This window comes from Erpetoichthys calabaricus, chromosome 1 (genome assembly GCF_900747795.2).
Source record: "Erpetoichthys calabaricus chromosome 1, fErpCal1.3, whole genome shotgun sequence".
Classification (NCBI taxonomy): Eukaryota; Metazoa; Chordata; class Cladistia; order Polypteriformes; family Polypteridae; genus Erpetoichthys; species Erpetoichthys calabaricus.
The window spans coordinates 281,956,855-281,966,663 of record NC_041394.2 but is presented as its reverse complement, the minus strand read 5'-3'; the positions used below and the strand labels follow the sequence as shown (position 1 = coordinate 281,966,663).

Here is a 9,809-nt window from a genome sequence, read left to right as displayed (position 1 = left end):
AAAATGTTCAAAAAGAAAACAACTCTTTATTATAGTGCCAACAAGACCAAAATTAATTCTGATGTCATGCACTTCAAATTAAATGCAGTCCACTGCAAGGACACAGAATTAAACTATATACAATGATAAAAAAGTGATGGTGAATATGTACAGTATTTACAATGGCTCAAATCAAAGGTGCTGAAAAAATAAGAAAAGCAAAACGATTAGACAACTGTTGTTCTTTCTTCTTCTCATCAGGAGTACAGGAAAACAAAAGTGGGAAAAATGGCACAAGCCTAAAAACACAAGAAAACAGTGGAAAAATAAGTAAGTCTTTATATACAGTACAGGAACTGATTGATAAGCATCAGTATTCAGTTTGTTCAGCAACTTTTCTCTCTAACGCCAGATGGTCAAAAGATATCACAGCTGTTGGGTGTCCCTCAGTTTTATATGCTTTGTTGATTTACCTGGCTAATTATTAACACCAGCCAATCAGCGATGCCACCTGTGACCTTTCACCCCTGCAGCCTCACTCTAGGTGGAATTCTTCCTGTTTTTTGGGTGTCTTCATTAGTAAGTGTGTGTGTATGTGTGTGTGGTGCTCTCGACACATATACAGACACACACGCACACACACATATGTTCCTCCAACTTCAGGCAGCTTACTGCAGTTGCTCTCATTTTTACACTTTCTCTGGGACTCACAGTTCCTCTGCATGCCCGGCATATGTGCCACTTTTATCAGTTAGTTCATGTGGCCAAATGGACGTCCTTCCCTGATATGGCAAGAAGTAACAGTGGGATGTTGGTGTACTGGTGCTTAAGGGCCCAAACGGGTGACACCCTTAACTACCACCATAGCCATTTGTCCAGGAGCCTCTGCCCCTACCACACAGGTAAGTACACCTTTTAGAACTAAACTGTACAAAAGGCTATTCAGTGAGCATAGTGTCCTGAGCAGAGTGAGTGGCAGGGACTTGCCTAGATTCCCTCAGAATTCCAGGATAAGTTGAGGATTTCTTTTTTTTTTGTTTTTATTATTTTCAGTATTGTGCATTTTCTTATGCTTCTGCAGTGTTATCTAACATTGTCTATTTATTTTTGTTAATAAATTCACCTTTTCATTTTTATCTGGGTTCCCTTAGTGTTATTCTGGGTTTGGGGTTGCCTAATAAATCCCCATACAGGTGACAAAATACTTTGCTTTTACATATGAGTAAATATATACCTTCATTAGTTTATAATATTAGAAAGTATAAAGATTGTTCAGTAGTTTAATTATGGAATCTTCAAGAATTAGTTTCTGTCCATTTTAACTCCAGTGTTTATTCAATATTGAATATTTTTAGATAATCAAATAGCAAAATTGCAAGTTCAATGCAATAATGGCTGTTTGATTTGGAGGGCAGGATACTTGCTCTTAAAACAATTAAACACTGATGCCCCCTCTTTTCTAATATTAACACATTTCTGACTTTTGTTTTCTTTGATAAGTGATACAGTTTTGTAGGCCTGTGTCAATAGTTTAAACCAGATCATTAATGATCTGTGGCAGGTTTGTTTTTTCATAACATTAATTCATCCCAGTGTTTGTTTAAATTATTGGTGCTACTTAATTTAAAAAAAATACATAGCAGGAGCAATATTACATAAAAAACAGGAGCAAATGTTGGCTAATTATGCATTCCTGATTAAATACTAAAACATTACGAATACAATTACAATTATCTCACTGCCAAAAAAGGTTCAATTCTTATTATCTGATTAGTAGTAAGCCTTGCAGTCTTCTCCATATATGGTCCTAAAGTCCATAGCAAAATTCTCAGTGACTTCCCTTGAGTAAACAATGCAAAAATACCAGAATTATTTTTTTCTTCATACCATTTTGAAGTTTATAGAATGATCTCTCACTATTAAGTTGGGTTCATGTTCCTCTCAAGCTATCGTTTACCTGATTTATCCACATTAGATTCCCAGGGGCCAAAGTTTTTAACCTTGTAAGGCCCACAGTTTTAAAATCACAGCAATACCTTTAGCTCTCCTAAAAATAAACCCATAAATGTTTTTGTTTTGAAAAAGGCCACATTTATATAGTTAATTAGCTAATCCTGGAGGGCCACAATGGCCGCAGATTTTCATTCTAACCCTTTTTAGTGGCCAATTTTCACTGCTAATTAACTTCTTTTCCCTTCATTTAATAGCATCTGAATCGAGTCTTTTCTTCATTAAATGGCAGCCAAACAGAAATGAGATATGAAGCAAGCCAACAGATGAACAGCTAAATCAGGGCTTCCAACTCCAACCAATTTCACTCCAACCAGTTTCTTAATGAGAAGCCAATTCTTGCTGCTAATTAAACCCATTATTTATTTCCATGGCTTGTTGCTGCTCACGTCATGCCACAGCAGTCTTTCATAAGACTGTTCATTTTCTGGTTTTTTCTAAGAACACTGTCAAAATGCTCTGGTGACCTGAGCTGATCAACCTTACCGAGACATTCACATTTCTTTATTTTCAGGTTAGCTGGTCGTATGGCGGCTCATTTTGTCTCATTATTGTTTGTCTGCTAATTAAGGAAAAAGAACAAAAGTAATGGGTCTGGGTCAAGTAAATTAAAACTAAGACAAAATAAGTTAATTAGCAGCAAAAACTGGTCACAAATTAAGAAGATGGTTAGAATGAACACCTGCAGCCACTGGGGCTCCCCAGGACCGGAGGTGGCCCCCCCCCCCCCCCTTGGTCTAGATTATGTAGATACTTAGTTACCTTGGAATATATTCATCAAAATAGATTTTGGGCTTATTATGTCTTTGTTGTAATTTTACAAATTTTGTTGTTTGTGTATGTGACAACTGCCAAGATTTTCTGGATACATGACAGTTGGCCACTTCTGCAAAGCATTGGAGAGGACTTCCTTGTTGTTCAATTGACCTTTATCTGGTTTCCTGATATGTTTGAAAAGCTTAAATCATATTTATTATTAACCCTTTATCCATGCCGAAACACTTCATGTGAAATACCTACTGTATATTACCTCTGATTGACTATGTGTCCCCTTAATCTAATTTTTCTTACACAATTTTCATTCTTACAATTTGGAGTTTTGACGAGAATGAAATAATGGAATAAATTATTTCTCATTGCAGTATTTGAAGCTCTTTCTGTAGCAGTATTTAAAACTCTATCTGTATCTACTGATTCTGGGATTTTTTCTGGAATTTTGTTTGTTTACCCAAACAGCCGCATGTTGCATTAGGTAGAAACAAGTTCTGAATGTTCTGAAATGTTTAGGGGGAATGGTTGTTGTATTGATCAGGGACAGGTGATAAGGTCCTTGAATGGGTTTGCAATAAGAGCCTAGCAACACAGGCATCAAGGAGCCCTTTGAGACCATCTTCAGGTGACAGATTTCAAATTTTTCAGATGAAAAGAACTGTCTTTAGGACTGTCACTGTAAATGAACACTGTTAAAACCTGGGATGTTTGACAGATTTTATTAAGTTTCTAAATACAATTGTATCCTTTTTTATTGTTTTTATTATTATGATTCATAAAAAATGCAACTGTTGTGCAATTATTATTCATAATTTATAGTAGTCAAACCTGCAATTAAACCCTTAGTTGTTCTTTATATTTGTTTGGACAGTGTGAGTATAAATACAGCAATTCTGCACCCAACTAGGCCCAACATTGCAATATTAACAACATTTACCTACAAACTAATTAAAATATAAAATAATGTGGAAACATTTTAATTTCTGCATCAGAAACATCTGAAAGGTGAAACAGATTGTTCATTTTTTTATATTTGAGTTTTACAGGGTTAAATATTTAGAGTAATGTAACTGCTGCAAAAGCAGCTATTGTCTATGGTAAGTAATTGTAAATCACAAGGATGTCTGAACTCTGGCAGATAATGTAGTTTTAAAAGCCAGAAAAACACAGGGTATTTTTAGGACCGCTGGAAAATTATCCCACAAAGTAATAATGCCAGAGGTCAAGCAGTCTAACTACAGTGGCATTTCAAATACACAAATATGCTTGCTCAAGTTATACTTCAATATTTCATGTGATTTAATTGTATTATTTTCCTGATATGGATATGTTTATTTAAAATCAATCTGCACACTGCTAATAGCAATAGTGGTTATCATATGATATTTTAATTTAATTATGACAATAACTTGAATAACTAAAAGAAGCGTGACTGATCTTGCAATTACAGTATATGTACAGGCTATACGTACATCAACATCAGCTGCAGTTTGAAATCAACTAACAAAAGTACAATATACCGAGTATTTCAATGTGTAAGTACTTTTTAAGAAAGCATAGCCTTTGTTTTTATTCCTAACGCTAACATAGTGGCTGTAAATGTTAAACTTCCCAGTTTCTTATACATACATTTTTTATGTGTAGTCACGTTACTTTCTTCCTATGTAGTGTTTACATGCTGGTTGGGCCATGTTATGCTGCTGTGGTAAGGTCGTGTCTATCCACAAGTTGGAGTACGAAGTTATAAATACAGTACAAGAACTGTAAATTCTTCAACTAAAAGAGAGGATTTTGTGAAAATAAAATGAAAAAATTCATATACCTCATTTGTCACACATCCGTGCACGGAATCCATTTTCCTGGCTCTGATGAGGTAATCAACAGTACCACCCTGGAACAGGAGGAGGTGCTGACGCTAACCTTATCTTCTTCTTCCTTCTCAACAGCCAAGAAAAAACTCCCAATATGGATGACTAAAACCCCACCCACCACATGAGAAACGCCGCCCTTCCTGGTCCCCAGAGCATACAAATCTAGCTTGTTCCCGGATGGTGGCGTCAGATGCCAAACTGACTATTCCAGAAAACAGAGCTCCTACTGATGACCACTTGCAGAAAGATTAATCAATTTATGTTTTTTTTTGCTTGAGTTGTTTGCAGCTGTCTTTTCAGTTTGTTATTTTACGGGGCTACCAGGATGGTACCCCAACCTTTCTTGGCTTCTCCATGTCATCTGCCTGCCAAGTTACTTTTTACACATTTCATATCTTTTCTTGGCGTATGGAAAGATTTATTAGGAGCAACCTAATCATGTTTTGGGAAAAACACAAAATCATGCAAAATGCTCTTTCCTAAAAATTTTTGTGTTACATTACTTTTATTAATGTCTATAAAACTGAGTAGGTGAAATTTATGTGCATTTTGACTGTATGTACTTACTTATTACTCTTATTGTACTTTACTGTTAAGAGCAGACTGATATTTTCAATATGTTTTGTACAAATGAATAAAACATACATTTTTAGCCTGATAAAATTGATTTATGTACTCCTTTTAGATTATTGTGTACAGTATATTTAGGTGCATTAAACAAACTGAAGAAATAGTTGTGACAATACAACATACTGTATCACTTTCCTAGTTGCCTGTTGAATCCAAAAAGGTGCAAAGTTTTACACTTCTCCACAGTGATACTTTCAACAGTGTTTGTGGGTACATGAAACTGTTCTACACATTACTAACTCGATTCACTTGCAGAAAATGCAACAAATTCAGTCATGTCATGTCTTTAAATACATAATCATCCCATGTTTCCTCTGCCAAACCGTGAATGTGCACATTGTTTAGGAGGAAAGATGTACTTGTTATTCAATGACCTTTCATAGAGTTACACTGAGTCATATTTGGTTCATTTTCATGAACATGCTTGTGGACTTAACTGCTTTTCAAATAATACTGTTCACATAATAGTGTTAAGGTCATTCATTTTAATTATTTTGTTCATAACAATTACTTACAAACTTTTTGAAATCACTTCTGGTTTTTTGTCTGGTGCCTCATAACTCACTGGTATAACTGCTCAACCCGTCAAGCATTTTGATAGTTCCACTCTGTTTTTGGTTCTCTAGACCCAAAACACCCTCATCTTTAGGCTATCTTTGGAACATATTTTATGCAGGAAACTTCACCCTTATGATAAAGTGTAAAAAGTGACCACAAACACTGAAGAACACATACCATTATACCATCACCACCAGCTTGGACTGTTGACAGAAGCCAGGTTAGGTGCATGGACCCACACTGTTAATGCCAAATTTTGACTTTACTATCTGTGTGCCTCAGCAGAAATTGAGATTCATCAGACCAGACTACATTTTTCCAGTTTTCAGCAGTTTTGGTGAGCCTGTGTTCACTGCAGCCTGAGCTTTCTGTTCCTGGCTGACCAGAGTGAAACCTGACATGGTCTTTTGGTGTTATAGCCCAAATGCCTCAAGTTTTTGCCATTTTCTACATTCCGAGATGCTTTTCTGCTCACCACCTTTGTGCACAGTGGTTATCCGAGTTGCTGCAGCCTTTTTGTCAGCTCAAACCAGTTTGACTATCTCTCTCATAAACAAGGCATTTTCTTATTAAGAACTGCCACTAAATGGATGTTTTTTGCACCATTCTGAATAAACTCTAGAGACTGCTGGAGGTGAAAATCCCAGGACATCAGCAATTGGAAAAATACTGAAGCCAGCTTGTCTGGCACCAACAATCATGACACAATTGAAATCACTGAAATCACATTTTTCCCCCATGCTGATGTTGATGCCAACATTGTCTGAAGCTCCTGCAAGAATTTATGCATTGCACTGCTGCCACATGATCCACTGATTAGATAATTGCATGGATAAGCAGGTGTACAGGTGCTCATAACAATTTGTTCAGTAAGTTCGTATAAAAATTGTATTTATTACTGTAAAATTATTTTTTTATTGAACAAACCTCATTTTAACTCCTGTCACACACAAGCGATTGGGAAATATTTTACGGACTCAAATAACTGTATGTTCCCGCCAGACCTGGGGTGGGCAATGTATTCTAACTCTTCCTCCTCTTTTACCCGCAGAACTGAAGAACCAGTCTAATAATCACTTCCAACTAAATAACACCTTATGATATCACTTCCGATTCCACCCCTCAAGGTCCCACCTCCAGATGATGTCACTCTGATCCCAGAAGGCCACTCGCTTGTTACATCACTTCCTGCTGTTTCATTATATATATGTCAGCCGTTTTTGTATTAATCAGTTCTATTCTGGACTCAAGTCTTATCATTGCATCAGTCTACTCTACTGAAAAGGGATGGTCCCTAACCCTTTGACTTTGTTTTTGTGTGTTTTACTACACTCCATACAAACAGTATTTCGGGGGGGGGGGGAGGGGGTAAACACAGCTAATATTGTAAAGAGAAAGAGAGGAGAGGTTGGGAGCATGCACTGATACTGCATTGCCAATATTGTAGAATTTTCAAAAATGTTTTCAGTATACAAAATGTACATAAACACAAGTAGACTTATTTTATCAAATATGATTTCTCTGCTCAACAGTATTCTGATTATCAATTAACCCAAACATAATAAATTGTAGTTATTAAAATTCAGGGCAGATTTTTCTGGATCTAAAAACAGCGCCATTAAATGCAAGGCAGGAACCAACCCCTAGATGGAGTACCAGTTTGTCACAGAACTCATTGACATATAATAAATCCAGTATATATGCCTTTGGGAAGGCTAACCATTAAAACACACTATACAGTGCAAACACTGTGAAAACTTACTATCAGTGACTGGGCCAGAATTTGAAACCAGTACCAGCATTTATCAAGCAACTCACACTAGACAAACAGTCCTAACTGGTTCAAAAATCTCAGAATGAGGCAAATGTGGTCCTACTCTTAGGAAGAGGAATAAAATCATTGTATCAATTTTCCATTTTTAGGAAACTACCCCTAACTTCACCCGGATTTAGGAGAGCTCATGAGCTGTCCTAACTCTCAAGGAACTGCCAGAAGATGGCATTCAACCAGAGATCAGCATGCACATTCCAGGAAAGGCTGAATGTTTTGGAAACACTGGACAACAATCAGCTCATAAAAAGACATTGATTTGACAGAGATGGAAAAATATTTGTAACAAATCTTGTACAAGACATGATAGCTCCATCCATGAGAAGAATCCATGCACTGCTTGCCAAAATGAAAGTGCTATTAATGTTATGTGTAAAATGCAGCTTTGAAATAGCAATGATTGGGTATGTCACAACCAACCATTACCCTTACACTGCTTGAGGTAATACACAGATAATACATTTCGTTACAGAGAATTAATATTAAAACAAGATGCATTCTTGCAAATCGAGATAGACATAAAGATCATTGCCAGTGTGGATGAGCTTGAATATTTGAACCATTAGTGATATCACAGTATCAACACACAAGTGGCCATGGATGCAAACTGTACTGTGGTAACCAGCATAATACTCTGAAGATAAGCATGCCTGGATGGATAATAGATACAAAATGTCACATAGGTACACTGAGCTCTACACTGTAAAAAATAACACGTTAAAAGTACTTAAAAAAAATAAGGCAACAAATTACAAGCAATATTTTTGAGTAGATTTAATATACTGCACTATTGAGTAAACTTAATTTATTAATTTACTTAAATTTACCTAAAATAAATGAGTTTGATTAAATATAAGTAGTGGCAAAAATGGTTTTATTTTACTCCGATTTTCATTTGAATTACAGTACTAAAAAAAATGAGTAACAATGCAATGCTGGACAGTAAAGACTGTATAACAAATACATGCTAAAATTCCATATATCTTTATTTATTTGAACATACACAGTCACAACAACTGAGTTATATTTTCAAAGGAAAATTAAATCAAATATCTGAGGATAATTTTTATTGAATTACTGACATTCATTTTTTTAAACTTACACAAAAAGTATAACTCAAATAATGTCCCAGGAATGAGTGGTAAACGGGAAGGAAACGTAGAGAGTGAAAAAGTGAAATCCTGATGCAGATGGCGCTCTTCAAACACTTCCTGCATTTATGGCAACATATCCGCTTAAATGAATTGCCGCCGGGCGGCACGGTGGCGCAGTGGGTAGCGCTGCTGCCTCGCAGTTGGGAGATCTGGGGACCTGGGTTCGCTTCCTGGGTCCTCCCTGCGTGGAGTTTTCATGTTCTTCCTCCGGGCGCTCTGGTTTCCTCCCACAGTCCTGAAGACATGCAGGTTAGGTGGATTGGCGATTCTAAATTGGCCTAGTGTGTGCTTGGTGTGTGGGTGTGTTTTGTGTGTGTCCTGCGGTGGGTTGGCACCCTGCCCAGGATTGGTTCCTGCCTTGTGCCCTGTGTTGGCTGGGATTGGCTCCAGCAGACCCCCGTGACCCTGTGTTCGGATTCAGCGGGTTGGAAAATGGATGGATGGATGGATGAATGGCTGCCTTTTCCACTACTTTTCAGTATGCGATAGCAAAAATCCTGAAATAAAATAGGACATAGGAAATCAAACATCGCTAAATAAATCACAGTGTTAAAATAAATACATTACCTATGTAGAACACTAATTAAATAAGAGGTCAAATAATACAGTGATGATTAGGCAAGCGTCTTTTTATGTTGTTTATGCCATAGCGTTCTCAAACTTATCTCAAAGTGTCATTTTCTTTTTCTGTGTAAAATAAAAGTTTTAAACGATAAAAAAAAAAAAATGAACATATGTAACTATCCGAGAAATGTGCTTGCTTCTTAAAGCAAACCAACAAGGTAGTTTGCTAGAAAGACGCTACCTCGCTCGCCATGTTTCCCACAGCATGAAGGGAAAGGTTTCGTGAAAACAACAAATGCTTACGTCTGTAACTATACGAAATGAAATACTAGTTATTCATTACGGAATTAATATGCTTTATACTTACACATTCCTAGTAAAATAGCTCTTATTATGGCTAAGCGTTACAGCTGAATGTGTTGTTGCAAAGACCAAGAAATC

At 36.5% G+C, this 9,809-nt stretch overlaps 1 long non-coding RNA gene across 1 annotated transcript; it reads left to right on the top strand.

Annotated features, from left to right (window-relative positions):
• The first annotated feature begins 528 nt into the window (after nucleotides 1–528).
• Nucleotides 529–5,294, top strand: LOC114646706 (uncharacterized). Its single transcript, XR_003715393.1, has 2 exons — nucleotides 529–881; nucleotides 4,707–5,294. It is a non-coding gene; the product is annotated as an uncharacterized LOC114646706 (long non-coding RNA).
• The last annotated feature ends 4,515 nt before the right edge of the window (nucleotides 5,295–9,809 follow it).